The 19,845-nt window shown below is 39.8% G+C and overlaps 1 protein-coding gene across 1 annotated transcript in view; it reads left to right on the forward strand.

The window, feature by feature from the left end:
- LOC115511752 (teneurin-3) overlaps positions 1-19,845 on the forward strand; it is a 194,696-nt gene that overhangs the window by 493 nt on the left and 174,358 nt on the right. The window lies entirely within an intron of this gene.

Genomic DNA, 19,845 nt, shown 5'->3' on the forward strand with positions numbered 1-19,845 from the left:
TAACATCGAACATTTACAGATAAACTAGTCTAACCCTTTTCTTGCTAAAAAAGTTGGCATACCTCTGTGCTGTGTGGGAGCAGGGCCAGGTTACCAGTCATTTTTTAGTTGCTGGGCCCGTGAACTTTCCTGTCCTTTTCACACATTGTGTCAGGCTACATGAGACAAGAGTAAATGGCCTCAGTAAAACTCCTCCTTACTGCGGGTTTTTTTTTCTTTCTTATTGACAAGTTAGCAGGCATGTCAAGAAAAAGTCAGAGATGTAAAATGTGACTCTCAATTCTGTATAGAGGGTGATGCAGTGAACGTGTGCAGCATATACTTAGTTCTAGATGTCCCTACGTTTACAGGCTACATTGTGTCCGTTACATCATAAAACCATAGTGGATTCCTAGGTGTAATAGTCAGATGAGCATTTGTTAAGGATATTTTAGTCTCTCGCAACAGAAAGAGGATAGGACCTATTGTCTACAGTTCCTTCCAGCATGACTGCCCAAGACATCCCATTCATTCTTAGACAGTAATATTCGACGGTAAGATTTTTTCCTTACAATGAACTGATATCTCTAACTCCTGAAATAATTTTGCCCCCTTTCTGTACGATGGCCTACAGGCTTCACCATCTTGTCTTCCAGAGGCATCTCCAGCTTAGTGCCCTTCCTCTGCACACGTACAGGTGTTCAGTGAGGTTCTGAAATTATTACTTAACACAGGTTGGCCCACAGGTAGCAAACCACTCATACAAAAGCATAGATCAGGAAGAGCTGCTTTGAATTAATCCATTGACTTTGTAAATATCTCCGGGCACAAAAATTTGTCCCTTCTTTGGCCAGACCCTGTCTTCTTGACACCGTGTATTTACATGAGAGAATATGGCGTCCTACCTCACTGGTCTCCTATTGACAGCTTCGTGACAAAGTTCCCCTGACATTCCTATCAGTATTTATTTCTTTGCTGCCGTAAACTTCCATCAGGCTCAGAGAGAAAGAATCATCACCACACGAAAGCCAGAAAACGGAGGACTCCAGACCCCCGGGAATATCGCCCCAAAATGCCTTGCCCCATAGAGCCCCTGGCTAATGTCAGCATTTAAATTAGCTTCTGGATAAAGAAATAGGTTTCATAGTGAATAAATTGGGATTTTTTTTTTTGGCCATTAAATGCATGGTCTAAACCAAGTCTGCAATGAGAATGAGCTATCCGGAGGTCCTCACAGTTAAATAAGTTAACAGTACAAATCTTTTTCTTTTCCTTTACTCTTGACCTAGGACCAAGGTTCCAAAGAACTCCGGTCTTTTCACCTGTAGCGTCAGGCAAGAGTAGTTGGCTTTTATTGTTTATTTTGTATTATTGAACGCTCGTCAGGGATAGATTAGAAAGAGAAAGTACAGAAGTAGGCAGGAAGGAAATTTCTTCACTTACAACAAGAGTCATGTCTACAAAATTTTTTCCCCCTGCGGTTATTAGCACAGAACTAAATTTACCCCGTGTGATTAATTAGCACACACTGAACAACTAATCAACACGGATTCACTGTTGTCATTTAGAAAAATTTTATTAGGAAAAAAGTAATTTTCCAGTTGAGTCATCAAATTGAATATGGATAATTGCATTGTAGTTAACAATAATTGTTTTGACAAATATGTATGAAATGTGTCAAGTTAAGTCAGCAGAAACGTGTTTAGTGTTAGGGATGTCGTGTGGCACAGAAGCCCCAAAAACTGTGTCAGTAGGAGAGTTGGGATTCTTTGAAGCCAAGTCTTCTCGTGAAGATATTTGGAATAACTTGGGGGAAAGATAAGGTGCATTCTTATCATTCCTCGTATTGTACTAATGAGTCTGTTCCTTTGTGGTGGGAAGTTAGGAAAGAATAGCTGTTTAGAGGACAACCCATCGTAGCTGATTTCTTCCATATTCAGACCATATAAGAAATCACTATCAGGATGATCTCAAAGCAATACCGTTTGAAATCCCATTTCAAAGCAATGCCATGAGTGACCCATCAAACGGCATTACATTATATAGTTTTGTGAATTTACACAGGAAGAAAATCTCCCAGTTGATAGCATCTCACTAACATAGAAATATATAGAGTAATGAATCAAAACATCGTATATCATGCTGAAAAACATTTCAGTCTGTTGTCCAGTTTTTGTCATCTTCTCATTTGCAGAGGTCCATATCTTATAATATTGCTAATCAAAAGAAAATGGTATTTCAGCTTTGCACATACGCAGTGTATCAACCTAAGCAGCGATGTGAAAATCTCACAATGTCCTGACCTGCTGTGGTTTCTTTAATAGTCTCACTTGGTTGGAGCTCTTGAGGTGAAGAACCAGTCTTATCTGTCATTGATTTTTCCTTTCTTAGTTAAGGTTCCCTATCGAGTATGATTCTCAGGTTCAGTTTCAGCTACATTAACAACTTCATCCAGACGTGGGTCTGCCATTGACTCGTTTTTAATCTGGAGCACAGTTTCGTCTTCGCCAATTACTTCTGTTTACACATATACTCATTTTACGGATTCTCACTTTTCTGGAACTGTCGTTTAAAGGATGTCAGTTACAGAGCATGAAATTCAGTTATGGGTGTGTAAGAATCTGTTTTGTCTCCTCCCCCTTTCTCCTGCCAGCATGCATTGATAATTACCGCTTGCAAATTGGCATGTAATAACCCATGAAACTCTCCGTAATTTGTAGACTTAGTCCATATGAGTTGATAGAGAAGACATCAGAGATTCTCCACCTTGTCCTGTTTTCATGCAGCTTCTGTACTGATTTATTAAAAAGCATTTTTTTTTTTTACCAGCAGTTTCTTCCTTCCATAACAATTCTTATTTTCATTCTCTAATGAATTTAACATTTGCTGCTGCTGGAGACAATCGATATTATTGTGTACTGTACGTTCCTCCTCAGTAAATAGAGCGGTTCTGGTCTATAATCTCTAGTGAGTTTCAGATCTCCTAGAGTCACATCCAGACCCAGACAAGCGTTTGCAATTTATCAGCATTTCCTTAGTTTCTCCCCGTCTCCAGTAAAAAGCAGTCAGCGCCCATGCGTAATACCCATCCTCGCTTAGAGTTTTCCTTCAGGATTCCTTTTCTTTGCACTCACTATTTCTTACACTTTGTAGGATTCAGTTCTGGGCATTTGCTAGTCTATCGCTCATGCCTTGTTTATTTTATACTTCAGCTGCCTCAGTGCATGATAATGGCTGCTAACACATTGTAGAGCCACCAGGAAAGGCTAGGACTTGACCCAGTACAGTAGCAGCCCTTAAAGGTGTAGTACAGTAACTCGCATCGGGAGCCCTGACCTTCAGCAATTGTGAAGTTAATTGCCTGCAAAGTCTTCATTTATATATGTGAATTAAATAGCTTAGTAGTTACCTATTAGACGTTAACAAAATGGTTCATTTGTAGCTATTTAATAAAAGATTTATTAAAGTCTTGTTTTATTATGAAGTCTACTTTGGCATTGATAGTTCATTAGTTATGTTCCCATAGCTCTTTACCTTGTAGTTCACTAATGCTTTGCTAATTATTAATGTATGAAATTGCCTATTAAATTACCTTTTTATTACTGCATTTTTTATTTAAATATTTAAATGTCCCGGGCTGCTCTAATGTGAGATCAGTTGCTACATTTTTTTAAAAAATACCTAAGCGGAAGTATTACTTGCTAAATTAAGATATTCTCCCTTTCTTCCCCCCTTTTATTTTTTATTTTTTTTTTTTTTATTTATTTTTGGGACAGAGAGAGACAGAGCATGAACGGGGGAGGGGCAGAGAGAGAGGGAGACACAGAATCGGAAATAGGCTCCAGGCTCTGAGCCATCAGCCCAGAGCCTGACGCGGGGCTCGAACTCACGGACCGCGAGATCGTGACCTGGCTGAAGTCGGACGCTTAACCGACTGCGCCACCCAGGCGCCCCTCTTCCCCCCTTTTATCCTCACTGTGAATGGTTCTAGGGAAAGGCAAGACACTCGTACAAGCGTCAGGTATCAGTCAGCCTTTCCTATTAGAAATCCAGGCAGTGGTCTACACATGGTGGCCTTATCCTACCAGGGAACGCTTTCCCAGGTGAAAAATGGTACCATCACCTGAATGCTTGTAAGCCACTACCTTTAGCAAGACAGTAAGTAGTTCGATCCTCCATAATTACGGATACAGCGTTAAGTAAAATATTCCTGGGAGGGTAATCCACTGACTTAAGATTATGGACTGATACCATATCCTTTTGTCAAAGGTAGTCTGGGGTCACCCACGGGCACCTGTGGGGAAAAGGAAACCATCACAGCCCATTGAAAGAGATACAAAAATGAAGAAGCTAGGGTTACTCCACGTTGGATCTGGGCCTAGGCTAAGAAATTCTTAACCTTTGGTTGAGGGTCTCACCATCTCTGTTTGTTAAAAATGAACAAACAACAACAACAACAATAAAAAAGCCTATAAACTCATCTAAAATTATATCCTAATGAATAGTAAAAGTCAGCGGGATTCTAGATCTCTTGAAAGACTTCACCTTTGCTAACTTACAGTCCCTCTTTTTTTTTTATGTTTATTTATTTATTTTGAGAGAGGGAGACAGTGCAAGTGGGGGAGGGACCAGGTTGGGCGGGGAAAAGAGAGAATCCCAAGCAGGCTCCACGCTGTCAGTACAGAGCTCGACGCAGGGCTCACAAAAACTGAGATCCCGACCTGAGCCGGTACCAAGAGTTGGACGCTCAACTGATGTGACCCACCCAGGTGCCCCAACTTACACTGTTTCTTAAAAGGCCCATAAAGGGGACGTGCGTGTGTTTCTCAGAGTAGTAGGAAGAAGGAGGTACGATGTAAAAGGATTTGCCAGGTGGTGTTTGTATGGAAGGCTCATTTCAATTTGGGGCGTAAAAAATTGTCTCGGTGAGAGGAGGGAAGTTCCGGACGCTCTTGTCCTAAGTCAGTGTCTAAGCTCCGTGGTGACCATACAATTTATCATCAAAGCAGACAGTTTGAGAGTGAAAGGGTTTTAAGAGCAATTGCACTGGAAATTTTACAGGCGTAAACTGAGACTGTCCTGGACACAGAGGGACCTACTGTTACCGACGAAATTGTGTTCCCAAGAGTAAAGTTGGTTGTAAGCCCATATTCTCTTACACCTCAGATAAGAAAAAGAGACCAAATGAGAGAGGTAGTGGAAAAACAGCTAGTGGTTGGAGCAGCCATTGGTTGACTCTCAACTTGAACTTTTCTGGTTTCTACACCAACTTCTAGCAGATCGTTAACCCTTTGTCAGCCCCTTCACAGCTTCTGTTTTCCTTCAGGTGTGTAGCTCTTAAAATAATACGTCAAATATTTGTTTCTCTTCTCTTCTCACGATATCAAGATGACAAGAGGGAGCGTGTATTGAAGCCAATACATTGACTGAGATTTTGTTCAAAAAGTTCGAATGTAGGGGTGCTTGGGTGACTCAGTCGGTTGGGCATCCAACTTCGGCTCAGGTCGTGATCTCGCAGTCCATGAGTTCGAGCCCCACATTGGGCTCTGTGCTGACAGCTCAGAGCCTGGAGCCTGCTTCGGATTCTGTGTCTCCCTCTCTCCCTGCTCCTCCCCCACTCACCCTCTGTCTCTCTCTCTCTCTCTTTCTCTCAAAAATAAATAAACATTTAAAAAACAAAAGATTCTCTCTCTCTCTCCCCCCTGACCCTCTCCCCAGCTCACATGCTCGCTCTCTCTCTCTCTTAAAAAAAATACACAATGAACTACTGTGTCTCCAGCAGCATTACAATTTGGTTTCCAAAACTCTTTCTTCTATAATGAAATAGAGACCTCATTCGAAAATAAAGTATGAGCTAGGAGATGATTTACTAGGATAAGTGAAAGCAAAAGCATGATTGTTTAAATGTGATGATTATTAACTAATTGTAATGCTGCCGCCTCAACTTGCTTGGCTACCACATGTCATTGCCAATAATCAAGATGGAAAAGTAGGCTGTGAGTTGACAGTAGCTGTAAGGTGAAGGTCATTCCCAGCAGTCAATATTGATATATATTCCTGAATAAAACCTAGTAGTTTTATTTTTAAACATCATTTTTTGGGGCTCAAAATGGTTTTACCAAAGATCTAATCTGTAGCAAAAACCTGGCATTGAGTATGAAGGCTCTGTAATTTTTGAGCAGAGCATACCAGAGTATCCAAGGAGACGGGGTAGGAGAGGGGCTCCAACATTTACAACAGTAGGCTTTTTCTTTTCTTCTTCTTCTTCTTCTTCTTCTTCTTCTTCTTCTTCTTCTTCTTCTTCTTCTTCTTTTTAATGAAATTTATTGTCCAATTGGTTTCCATACAACACCCAGTGCTCATCCCAACAGGTGCCCTCTTCAATACCCATCACCCACCCTCCCCTCCCTCCCACCCCCCATCAACCCTCAGTTCGTTCTCAGTTTTTAAGAGTCTCTTATGGTTTGCCTCCCTCTCTAACTTTTTTTTTCCCCTTCCCCTCCCCCATGGTCTTCTGTTAAGTTTCTTAGGATCCACCTAAGAGTGAAAACATATGGCATCTGTCTTTCTCTGTATGACTTATTTCACTTAGCATCACACTCTCCAGTTCCATCCACGTTGCTACAAAAGGCCAGATTTCATTCCTTCTCTTTGCCAAGTAGTATTCCATTGTGTATATAAACCACAATTTCTTTATGCATTCATCACTTGATGGGAGGTGGGCAGAAAACGTCTCAAACAGCTTCATCATACTCTGCCTTGAAGCCTCGCTGTGTGAGAGTGGGAACACTCCGGCTAAACCCTGCAGGTGGGAGATGGGGGGGTGGGGGGAGGCGGGGAGTGTCAGCTCCTCCTCCTTCAATTTCTCAGTCATGTCTTTATCAGCCCTAAGATCAGGTGGAGCCCCACCAGCAGGATGCAAGGGTTGGGACCCTGGTGTCACGGGTCAGGACTTTTGCACAAACATTTTCAAAAGATGCAGGACTCAAAGAAGAAAGCAAATTAAGAATATATCTGTTCACAGATAGGGGATGTCATCCAATCTGTCCGTCTTGTCCAACTGTATCCATAAACTCAGATACAAACACAGTTTCAGCATAAAATCTATTGCTTTTTTTTTCGTTATTCCTGTCATTCAACAAAAAGTGGGTGAATTGTTTTTATTTTTTTTTACATTTACTTATTTTTGAGAGACAGAGCACAAGTGGGGGAGGGGCAGAGATAGAAGGAGACCCAGAATCCGAAGCAGGCTCCAGGCTCTGAGCTGTCAGCACAGAGCCCGATTTGGAGCTTGAACTCACAGGCCTAGAGATCATGACCTGAGCCGAAGTTGGATGCTTAACTGACTGAGCCACCCAGGTGCCCCATGAGTGCGTGAATTTTTGCAGGTAGGAACCCCAAGTCTGTGACTTTTGTTCCTGGAAAGAAAAAAAAAATCTTTAAATTATGATGAAAGGCAAATTCATATTCTTGAGACATTTAATTAACTAAAGTAGTAAATGTTTGGAATGAATCCGTAAAATCCTTGATGGAAGCATTGTCTCCACATCTGTCAGAAGTTAGACCTCAGTCTTAAGGTATTTAAAGCTTTAGGTGTCTTTCGAGCATGGTGAAGATACTGTACAAGAGAGTAGGCATGTTATTTTGTTTAATTGAAGTGAACCAGTTTCTTTATAATAGCAATTAAAACACCAAGAAAGTATGCATTAATTATTTGCTATAGGCCTTAAGTGATTTTTTGAAAGCATAATTTCCAACAAATTGCAATCACTGTACCCTCTGATAATGTTTGGTTTTGGATAACCAGCAATCTGTATAAAATATTCATACGTGATAACCTTAATTTCCATAGTACCTAGGAAAATGAATTCTTAATTACTTCTAACACATTTCTAGCCCCTTCTCTGAACAGGATCAGAGTAGAAGGTCACGCACGCCATTACTCTGGTCATAGCTAATGACTGGGATTTAATTCTTATCTTTGTCTGAATCTGACCTATTCACTTTGAGGCAAGTCACTTCCTGTTCTTCAACCACTGTTTTGTGAGGTTTTTAAATCCTTTTACCTTCACTAATATTGTCTGTGAAAATGGGTCGATCCTTTTGTGTGTGTGTGCATGCTCTGTGTATGCACGTGTGTGTTTTATCTCAGCCTGACATCACTATTACATGGAGCTTCTATCTTTTTCCTAGAATTTGTTTCTGTCCAGTTTTGAAGCTGTGTTGTGCTCTCAAGTTTCATCCTCTGGTTTTATCACCAGTTAATAAGCACCCTCTCAAAAGAGAATTGCTTACTGTTTCTAGTGTTTCTTCATTTTTCCCTTGACATAGTTTTTGTCTTCTCTATTTCTTCCATCAGACTTGAGATAAAGTCTGTTTTCTTTTTTCTTTCCCATTTTTTTTTAATGTTTATCTATTTTTGAGAGAGAGGAAACAGAGTGTGATCGGGGGAGGGGCAGAGAGAGAGGGAGACAAGAATCTGAAACAGGCTCCAGGCTCTGAGCGGTCAGCACAGAGCCCGACGCGGGGCTCAAACTCATGGACCGTGAGATCATGACCTGAGCCGAAGCCAGACAGTTAACCAACTGAACCCCTCAGGCGTCCCAAGTCTGTTTTCTGTTATACCATTCTTTGAACCCTTTCCTTGGAGCCCACAAGATTACATTCTTGGACATGCAGTTAACCAGCTAAGCTTAATAATTTCTGTTGATAACCCCTCTGATTCTACCATGAACCTCTTTACGATTTCTTAGCATCTGAACCACTTAAAATACTACCACCAGAAATCATTGTGTCCCAGTCACATCCTGCACTGATGTAATAGTGCTCCTTCCTGGTCACGGAGCAGTGGGAAAAAGCATGGATTGGTGACAGACAAATCTGTGTTAAAATCTTAACATCCAGGGGCGCCTGGGTGGCGGAGTCGGTTAAGCGTCCGACTTCAGCCAGGTCACGATCTCACGGTCTGTGAGTTCGAGCCCCGCGTCAGGCTCTGGGCTGACGGCTCGGAGCCTGGAGCCTGTTTCCGATTCTGTGTCTCCCTCTCTCTCTGCCCCTCCCCCGTTCATGCTCTGTCTCTGTCTGTCCCAAAAATAAATAAAAACGTTGAAAAAAAAAAATTAAAAAAAAAAAATCTTAACATCCAATTAGCTGTGTCACCTTGGGCGGATTACTCATATATTTTTATCTTGTTTATTTTGTCATAAAACGGGTTTTGATGGACTTCTCAAAGATTTTAGAAGGATTCATTGAAATGTCATTGCAAAGTACCTGGCACGTTAACTTCTTTGCTTTTTCTTTATTTTCTTACACTCTCCACTGAAGAGAAAAGTAATTGATTCCATATTTACACAGGTAAGTGACAACTACAAAGGCAGTAAAGGCTTGGTGAAGGAAAGGCAGTGACAGCTAACAAGAATGGACATGTTGATAAAGTTTGTGAATGATGACATAGCCTTTTCACCTTTGGAGATAGGTATTTTTTGATCATGAGAGTGATCAGTGTAGTCCCTATTTAATTGGGGTGACTTCCTACAGGAATTAAACTATGAAGTAAATTTTCAAAGACAGAATTTGCTTTCAGAAAAAGTAACGGTGAACCAATGGGGAAGACATGATCTGAGATAGCGGTAGGGCAGTGGTATTTCATGAACTGAGTCCTGGATGCATTCACTCACTCAGCCAGTATTTATGAAAGTCTTACCAGGTACCAGTTTGAAAAACTCAAGGTTGTTATAGAGGACCTGGAGAAGTTCTGACTGCTTTTGAGAACGATGGACTCTATTCCAGAACAGATTTCACGATTGGAGTTGATCTTGCAGTGAACCTTATCTTGCCTTCTTTTTTTTTTTTTTTTTTTTTTTAATTTTTTTTTTTTTTCAACGTTTATTTATTTTTGGGACAGAGAGAGACAGAGCATGAACGGGGGAGGGGCAGAGAGAGAGGGAGACACAGAATCGGAAACAGGCTCCAGGCTCTGAGCCATCAGCCCAGAGCCCGACGCGGGGCTCGAACTCACGGACCGCGAGATCGTGACCTGGCTGAAGTCGGACGCTTAACCGACTGCGCCACCCAGGCGCCCCTCTTGCCTTCTTTTAAAGCCCATTGAGATTTAGTAATCGGCCCGAGGTCACATGACTAATTAGCGGGTGTCTCTCAGCTAGATCCCAAATTCTAAATTTATTTCTTTTCTTCTTGTAGTGTCTCCAAATTATTTTATAAATTACATATGAAAGAAAATAAAAGCACTCAACCCAAAATACATGTATTTATTACATCATTAATTACACAGAACTAGCAATGTACTAATCTTAGGCATGTTATCATACATGTATAAAACTAAACATTGAAAGGATGAAATTAAATAAGTAACATTTTATTTTAGTTTTTTAAATGTTTATTTATTTATTTTTGAGAGAAAGAGAGAGAGAACGCGCACACAGGGGACGGACAGAGAGAAAGGGAGACACAGAATCTGAAGCAGGCTCCAGGCTCTGAGATGTCAGCACAGAGCCCAACTCCAGGCTCGAACTCATGAACTGTGAGATCATGACCTGAACTGAAGTCAGACACTCAACCGACTGAGCCACCCAGGCACCCCATAAATAATATTTTAAAGTTAATTTATTTTGAGAGAGAGTGAGAGCAGGGAAGGGACAGAGAGAGGGGAAGAGAGAGAGAGAGAGGGAATTTCGAGCAGGCTCTATACTGTCAGTTCGGAGCGTGATGTGGGGCTAGAACTCACAAACTGCAAGATCATAACCTGAGTGGAAATCAAGAGTCGGTTGCTTAATGACTGAGCCACCCAGATGTCCCGAAATAAATAACATTTTTAAATAATTTTATTTTCTTTCAATCTTTTATTTAGTTTTGTTTGTTTAATAAATTATTAAATATACATTTATAAGACAATTACATATCAAATATTAATCATACCTTAAACCTTTTTTGACCCTAACAACTATATGAACTTCCTGATCATTAAATATATCTACACACGCACACACACACACACACACACACACACATACACACACACACATTTTGAAATGATTAGTATATCCATCACCTCACATACTCTGTGTGTGTGTGTGTGTGTGTGCACGCGTGTACATTTGCGTGTGTTGAGAGCACTCAAGGTCTATTCTCTTAGCAAATTTCAAGTATCCAATGCAATATTATTAGCTATAATCACCTGGCTGCACATTAGATCACCAGCACTTACTCACCTTATAACTTAAAGTTTTACACTTTGGGCACCTGTGTGGTTCAGTCGGTTAAGTGTCTGTCTTTGGCTCAGGTCATGGTCTCATCGTGAGTTCAAGCCCCCATGTCAGGCTCGGTGCTGACAGCTCGGAGCCTGGAGCCTGCTTCAGGTTCTGTGTCTCTCTCTCTGGCCCTCTCCTACCCAGGCTCTGTCTCTGTCTCTCTCTCTCTCCTCAAAAATAAACAAAAACATTTATTTATCTTACACTTTGGCAAACATCTCTCCTCAATTCCCCCACCTCCCCAGCCCCTGGCAGCCACCATGAGTTCAATTTTGTTAGATTCCACAGACAACTGGGATCATACTGTATCTGTTGAAATTTGGCTACTTTCTCTGATGTTCTAGCAAACTAATTAGAAAGTTGTTCCATTTTTACATCTTTAAATAAGGACCAAGCTCACTAAGATACATGTTTTTCAGACTTTTCAACAGTTTAGAAAATTAAAAATTGTTATAGATGGTAGTCATTGTTCTTGGCAACAAAATAATATGTTGATGGGAACATTTCCAAACACGAGTTTTAAAAATATCCTGTCTGCACTAAGAGTTTCTTTAGAGGACTGGTACTTTCTTACTCACTGTTGAATACTACTTTACCTTGAAGGACAGATTAATAATTTTCCCAAAAATATACTCTTGGTAGCGTGCCACACTAATAGCCACTTGTCATCCCAGAAACGGTCAGCAAATTTGGACCCTTCTTGTTATATGTTTAACTCGTTTGGAAGGTTTATAACTCTTTTGGGTACATTGCCGTGAGCTAGCTGGCTAACCTTTATGTGGTTAAAAAAGATTTTCAGGATCACTCTACAACTCGTTTCAAAATACCATGAAGAATCGTGTGTTTAACCCATCGCACACAAGCCACAAAAGTTGAAAGGTGAGAGCGTTACTTGGGGAACACTTCTTCTCTCAGGATACGTCACTGAGGTTAGTGACTTTCCCACCAAAGAACTGAAGGCCACCTCCACCATCATCACGGCATTATGGTATTAAAGCTTAGTATCTTTCTTATTCTTTAGACAGGAGGTAAATACAAATTGAAGGGAGTTTTTAATTTTTTTTAATTTTTATTTATGAGAGAGAGAGCACACGCACAAGCAGGAGAGGGGCAGAGAGGAGACCCAGAATCAGAAGAAGGCTCCAGGCTCTGAGCTGCCAGCACAGAGCCCCATGAGATCTGGAGCTCGTGAACTGCATGTTCATGACCTGAGCCAGAGTCAGGCGCCTAACCGACTGAGCCACCCAGGCACCCCTAAATTGGAGTGTGTTTTATACACGAGTTAAGATACATAGCTCGTATAGAAACTACTCCTCTATTATGTCACTGGTCAAGAACATAAGTTTTAGGGCCTAAAAAGACCTGGTTTTGCCTCTGTATACACTTTGGCAAATTACGGCCCAGTGTAGTCAATTTAAAGAAAAGAATATAGGAGGTGCCTTGGTGGCTTGGTCAGTTAGGCGTCCGACTCTTGCCCTCAGCTCAGATCTTAATCTCAGGGTTGTGAGTTCAAGCCCCACGTTGCACTCTGTGCTGAGTGTGAAGCCTACTTAAAAAAAAAAAAAGTAGATTTTATAACACACGCGCGCAGTGAGGATTTTGTGAGGTTCAAATTAGATCGTGTTTTCTTTGCGCGTGGTAAATAGGTGCTCACTCGGGTTTATTTAAAACACTTTCCTCTCTCTGGGATGGTTGTTTTATGTTTAGTTTTGTGACTACTTAATGTTCACTACCTCATATTTGATTGACTAAGATACCTTCAACATCTCTTACAACCCTGAAATTCTTTCATTCGTCATAAACTTAACATCAAAATTCACCTCTTTATCTGGATCACACTTCCTTCTCAAACTTGCAGAGAAAGAACTTTGATGAACAGTTTTTTAAGCATAGACGGCTGTCAATAATTAAATGAATTAATAATTGAAATCTTCTTCAAATAGCCTGTAGGAATTTTAAGGCATTCTTTTTCATTCCCATTTTCATCTTAATATATTTAGTACATCATTTCCCAACAGTAGGTATAATTGATAATCTTAACACATGTAGGAAAATATCTAATACAGGTTTCTGCCTTTGATGGTATGGCTGCACTATTGTAATAACTAAAATTTGAAACAAAGACTGTTGAGCCTTCTTGATCATGATAAAAAGGAAAGAAAAAGAAAAAAAATCTGCATATTTGACCTGTTGTTCAGTTCCTAACCTCCCAAACTGTAACATGATTTTGTGCTTGATTATAGACATACCTGTGTTAAAATAAGTCATAATAAAAATCTTTGTTTCCTATTATAATAACCCTATATGTTTTTGAAAGGTGTGGTTATGCTTAAATTTTATATTATATTAAATTAGTTTTTTTATATTATATTATATTCGTTTCTCAATTAAGGCCTAAAAGTAAATATGAAAGAATTCACTAAAATACATTTTGCACAAATCACCTTAATATTCTAGAACTTTTCTTCCCAATTTTCAGAGATCAACGAACATATAATGTTGTATTTACCATGAACATGTTTGCGTAGTCATTATAATTACAAATTGCTACAGTGGCAATTGCTAAAATGTATAATTATTCACACATTCATATTGCGGAATTTTTTGGCAAAATGTTAAAAACAGTTTTTGTCTCAAACCACGTTTTGTACAACCACTAATAGCTCATATTAATTCAGGTAACAGCAGTGAAATGTATCTTGTTTATAAGCTTTTCATTTAAGACATTTTTCTTGCTGGGATCACCTCCTGGTGTGAAAGTTGTCCAAAGATAATAGCACATCAATTCAAAAGTGTAATAGATTTGAGACCACAACATGCTATCAGCATGAAGAAGGAGCTTATAGGTCTCACTCACTCACTGTGTCACAGCTAGAATCATGGCATATTTGTTCTTTTGTTTTCACATCAAAATATATAATTTACATTCTAATGTTGATTACTCACTTGGGGGGGGGTGTTTAATTTTCTTATTTAAAATATTTTCTTGGGGCGCCTGGGTGGCGCAGTTGGTTAAGCGTCCGACTTCAGCCAGGTCACGATCTCGCGGTCCGTGAGTTCGAGCCCCGCGTCAGGCTCTGGGCTGACGGCTCGGAGCCTGGAGCCTGTTTCCGATTCTGTGTCTCCCTCTCTCTCTGCCCCTCCCCCGTTCATGCTCTGTCTCTCTCTGTCCCAAAAATAAATAAACGTTGAAAAAAAAAATTAAAAAAAAAAAAAAATATTTTCTTTAAAATGCATACCATAATTAATTTAAAGGTAATAAACGAAGAAGCATTTTAATTAGTAGGACTCTAAAACATTTTCTTTTTACAATTCAGAGATGCATAGGATATTACTTACTATAAAACATTTCCAATTAAGTTTATAGTAATAGTACCTTTATATTAGAGGCAAAATAATGAATCCATTTTGAACCAGCCCTGGCCAATTCTTAGAAAATTTATACACATGTACACACACACGGGCACATACATCGACTCTGAACTCACCCTACTTAAAAATTATCAGAGATTAAATTACCAAAAAGCAAAAAGACAAATAATGAAGTTCAGTCTCTTATTGACTCACTCCGGGTAAATTTTATTATTTCTTAACCGTTTCCCTTTATATCCATCCATGAGGCAAGCCTTTTCAGCTTTTAGCTGCCATTTGCTAGCTTTCATTTTTAGTTATAGCTTTTGTCAAGCACTCGTGCTACCCACGGTGGTTATTGAAATTAATTAAAACCTAGTCCTCTAAATACTTTTTACTTTCCTCATCCAGGTGAGTACTCTTCTAGACTCTCGAAAGCATGTTTTAAAAACATATGGAAAGACTGAGAGAAAAAAAACTTTCTCTTTAACTGTAATAAGGAGGATTCAGCATGGGATTTTTTTTTTTCAGATATGCTAGAATTCTGCTCCCTCTGAACCTCAGTAAGAGGATTTTTTGTCACCTTGTCTGGTACCTCTGAGGCGACCCCTGCTACGACCTTTGTCAGAGTGGGTAGTGCGTCCACTGTGGCCAGTGCTAGGAACACCACCTTGAGGGTCACTGTTGTCCCCAGCAGCTTCAAAGAAAAGTTAAGGAGAAGGCATTTATGCAGGAAATAGTTTTTATTTCTTTTCCCTCTCCTCAATACAGCAGATGTGTAAAGCAGTAAAGAGGTTGTATTTATGTGTATCTGTGTGTGTGCACAGTGCCTTAAAAATATTTAAGAGCTGAGTTTTCCAGAAGTCTCTGCTAATAGATAAAGGATGAGAGGTAGTTTTTTTTTCCCCCTATACATTTTAATACAGGTAATAAATTGAAGCCAGGATTTTAGAGGAAAAAAGAATACATAAAAACTATTCCAGCCAAAAAGGTTAAGGGTAGAGAAATGGCATCATCTGTATGAAGAAAGTGGGAACCCTTTGGGATGTTGTAAATACCCACGGTGAATTATCAGCTCGACTTCTACGTGGTTCACAAACCCAAGCATTAAGTTCCAAGAGAGATAGAAAGAGAACCCCCAAAAGAAGGTGCTTGTGGAATAAGATAGTGTCTTGGTGAATGTTTCATACACACACGGAAATACAGATAGTACAGGAAACAAGCGAAAGAGAACAGATACTGGCATCTCATTAAAATTTTTTTTAATGTTTATTTATTTTTGAGACAGAGAGCATGAGCAGAGGAGGGGTAGAGAGAGAGAGGGAGACACAGAATCCGAAGCAGGCTCCAGGCTCTGAGCTGTCAGCAGAGCCCGACACGGGGCTCGAACTTACGAGCTGTGAGATCATGACCTGAGCCAAAGTCGGACGCTTAACCGACTGAGCCACCCAGGTACCCCACTGACATCTCATTTAGAGATAAAGTTCGATAAACATGATAGATAAAAGTAGCAGTGAGATGAGAAGGTCTGAAGGACCTGATTTCCTAACACTTAGATGCATTTGAAAGGGAAGTACCATAAAGGGGGATGTTGTAAGTAAAAAATTAAGATTGAGATGACCTAGAACAGTGAAAAATGTTTAAGCCATTTGATTCTGGGGTCAGATGGACTGAGCCTCGTATCGTAAAAATTCCATTTGTTCGGAGTTGACGGCTTGTTGTGAGCTACCAGCAGTAACTTTCTAAACAGGAATCTTTGGAATGATTTTCTGATTTGTTATAGAGTCTTGGGAGTCTTGAGTTACACTGAATCATTACTGTAGCGGTTCTCAAAGTGTGGGCTCTGGGCCGGCAACATCAACTGCTGGGGGTTCCATCGAGAACCAGCCCTCCAAGGGACTCTGATGCAAGCTGGTGTTTGAGGACCGCTGCTTTAATGTATGAAATGGTCTCTAAGTACATTTTGTTCATATTAGTGGACCAGCCCTTGGCTACCTAAGTTCACCAGGCCCTACCCAAACCCATGATACTGTGATCAGTCTGATTGAACTGTTCTCTTAGGAAAGATTGGAGACTGCCAAACACCTTTTACTAAGCCTTACTCAGACGCTAGTGTGGGTGGGCTTCTCCCTGAAAATTCACAGCCTCTGCAGTCTCTTAGTTCAATCTCACAGAGCTTCTGGGGGCCAGCCTCCTCAACTGATGGTGATTTCTTTCCAAATAACTAGGTACTGAAACACGGTAAGTAATTGTTCTAGATGTCTTTGGATACCTATTGAGAATCAGTTGCTGAAAGGTAGGAAAAACAAGCAGGAACCCGGCCTTGAATAAGAACAGGTAATTTTCTATATGGGCTTTTGTTTTCTTTAGTCTTCTGTTTGAAAGCCGCCAGGAATGTTGTATTTCCCTGTATTATTCTCTAAAGCGCAGCATTTAAGTAGACCGCTTTTTCAGCCTTTTAATTAGTTATAAACACAATGCTAAATATACATTTAACAGATAATCCAGTTGGCTTTGGAACTTAAAATTCAGGATTTGGTAGTGAAAATTCTAAAGACTGTGCTAATGAAGCCCAGGTTATTTTTAAGTATCGAGAGTGCTCTCATGGTGGTTAATATCATCGTTCAGGTATATCGTTTGTTTCAAATATATGCTAACAAATAGTAGAGGCTGCTTTAAAACTGAGAAGCATTTAATAAATATATTCTCAGTTATAGGCGACAAGCAATTAAATGAGTGGTAATGGGCAATATGGAAGGAAGATAATACACAATAATTAAATTGTATATATTCTGACAGTTTTTAAAAAGTATTTTATCTTAAAATGAATTCTAGGCAACCCTCCCATTGTTTTAGCATCATCAATGACTAAAACTATTTTGAACTCAGTAGTTAATTTTAGCCTTCATATATTTCCAGGTAAATTTAATCCGTAAGTGTGGGATTCATTTGCTTTAGATCTGAAAATGTCATTTTAGAAGAGTCGTTTGATGTTGAGGAAATCTTGTGAGACCTTTAATAAGCCTCTTAAATCCAGAAAGTTATATTTTGCCTGAAGGAAGAGGAACCTATACCTTAAAATTCCCTTAGCTCTTAAGTGAGAACTTTGGATTCTGAAAAGGTGGTAAATGTGACCAAATACAGCCAATCTGTCTTCTCACTGGCACGTTGTCTTTGAAATCAGAGCATCTAATTTGAAGTAAGCAGTCTGTTTTTCTAGGTAAAAGTTTTTACTGACTTGTCTAGAAACATAAGTAGAAAGCGGGACATCAAGACGTTTTATGTAAGCAGCTCACGTTAAGTTTGATGTCAATTACTCTCTTTGTGCAACGAAGAATATAGCGAGGAAGGAAGTGTGAACATCTCCTAGACAGTAGTGTCTTTCTCCCCATAAGATAGAATAGATTATATACAAAAAGAAATAGTCTTCCAGGTGTGCATATGTCCCTAATAAAGGTTTCAACTGTGCCTTAGGGATAGAACTGAACACTACAACACTCTTTATTCTAGTCCTTTGCTTCGTTGGTTAAAATCCCTAAAAAGATTTCTAACGTAAAATATTGAAGAAACGTCTTCTCTGTGAAGACAACCAGTAATGAAGTTGATCTAATTAAAATGTCATTCAGAGGTTGTACACTTTCTTTTGGACTTTGATTTTCTATCTCAGTGTCCCATTGAGGAAATGAGTCAAGCCACTTTGAGCAACGCTATAACATGGTTCCCAAGGATGCTTTTCATTTCAGTCCCTGTAATTTCCAACTTATGAAAACATACTCGAGGGGCGCCTGGGTGGCTCCGTCGGTTAAGCGTCCGACTTCAGCCAGGTCACGATCTCGCAGTCCGTGAGTTCGAACCCCGCGTCGGGCTCTGGGCTGATGGCTCGGAGCCTGGAGCCTGTTTCCGATGCTGTGTCTCCCTCTCTCTCTGCCCCTCCCCCGTTCATGCTCTGTCTCTCTCTGTCCCAAAAATAAATAAACGTTGAAAAAAAAATTTAATAAAAAAAAAAAAAGAAAACATACTCGATGCTACAGGAATAACATGACTGTACTAATCTGAACAAGACGAGTATGAACCCCTTTATTTCCTAGTGACTCTTGTAAGCTTACGATTTAATTATATAATACAGCTTACTTAGTTTATACCTGATATCAGCATCTTTCCATGAGCACCAATATGCTGTGATATATAACATGATATAATATAATACAATATAATGTAATATAATACAATACAACATAATATAATACAATGAGAAGCACATTTAAATTTACTTTAAAAACCTGAGTATTTTGCCATTAAAAATCTTATGATAGTGTTTTGTAGTTGATTGTTTTGAAAGACAACCTCAATCAAAAGTAATCCGTTTCTAAGGAGCAGAGCATAGTTGCTAAGACATGGAGTAAAACAGAGCAAAATAAATAATAAGCAGTTGTAAGTGGCTTGAGAGGAGAACCAGTAAGAGTTATGACTGGATATATAGCAGTATCTCGGCATACTGTGCAGATTTCGTATTTAAAACATGACATTTCATTTGAGAGTAGAAAATTTAAAATGAAAATGTAACTTTTGTCTCTTCTTTGCCTCTGCCAAATCAATTCAAAAGAGGAAACTGAGGTATAAGAACTCAAAAGAACTTTTCAACCCCAGCAAAAAAAGACAGACAGACAAGGAAGGAGGGAGGGAGGGAGGGAGGGAGGGAAGGAAGGAAGGAAGGAAGGAAGGAAGGAAGGAAGGAAAGAAAGAAAGAAAGAAAGAAAGAAAGAAAGAAAGAAAGAAAGAAAGAAAGAAAGAAAGAAGGAGGGAGAGACGGAGGGAGGGAAGAAAGGAAGGGAAAGAAGAAAGAAAAGAAAAAAGAAAAGACCAGACCAGACCATAAAGGAAAGAATGCAGGGTTCTCTGGCGGGGTGAAGACAAGGGGGTGGGTGGGGGCAGGGGGCAGGACAGGCAGGCTGGAAGAATAATTGAAAATTACCCCTAAGTCCCTCAGAGAGACCTACAGGATAGAGTTACCAACGGTGACCCAAAGGCCTGAATGGGGACAGCAGGAAAGATGAGGGCATTCAGTCTTTGTCCCTACTAATTTTAAATTTGTGACACGACCCACAGAAAGATACCTCCCAAGATCGGCTAGAAATACAAGCCAGGACAGGAGGTGGAAGCTGAAATGAAAAGGTGGGTCTGAAGGCAGATCAGCAAAGAAACAGATCTTTCAACTTAAGAAGAGAAACGAGCACTTATTAATTGCGCT

This window comes from Lynx canadensis, chromosome B1, assembly GCF_007474595.2.
Source record: "Lynx canadensis isolate LIC74 chromosome B1, mLynCan4.pri.v2, whole genome shotgun sequence".
Taxonomy (NCBI): domain Eukaryota; kingdom Metazoa; phylum Chordata; class Mammalia; order Carnivora; family Felidae; genus Lynx; species Lynx canadensis.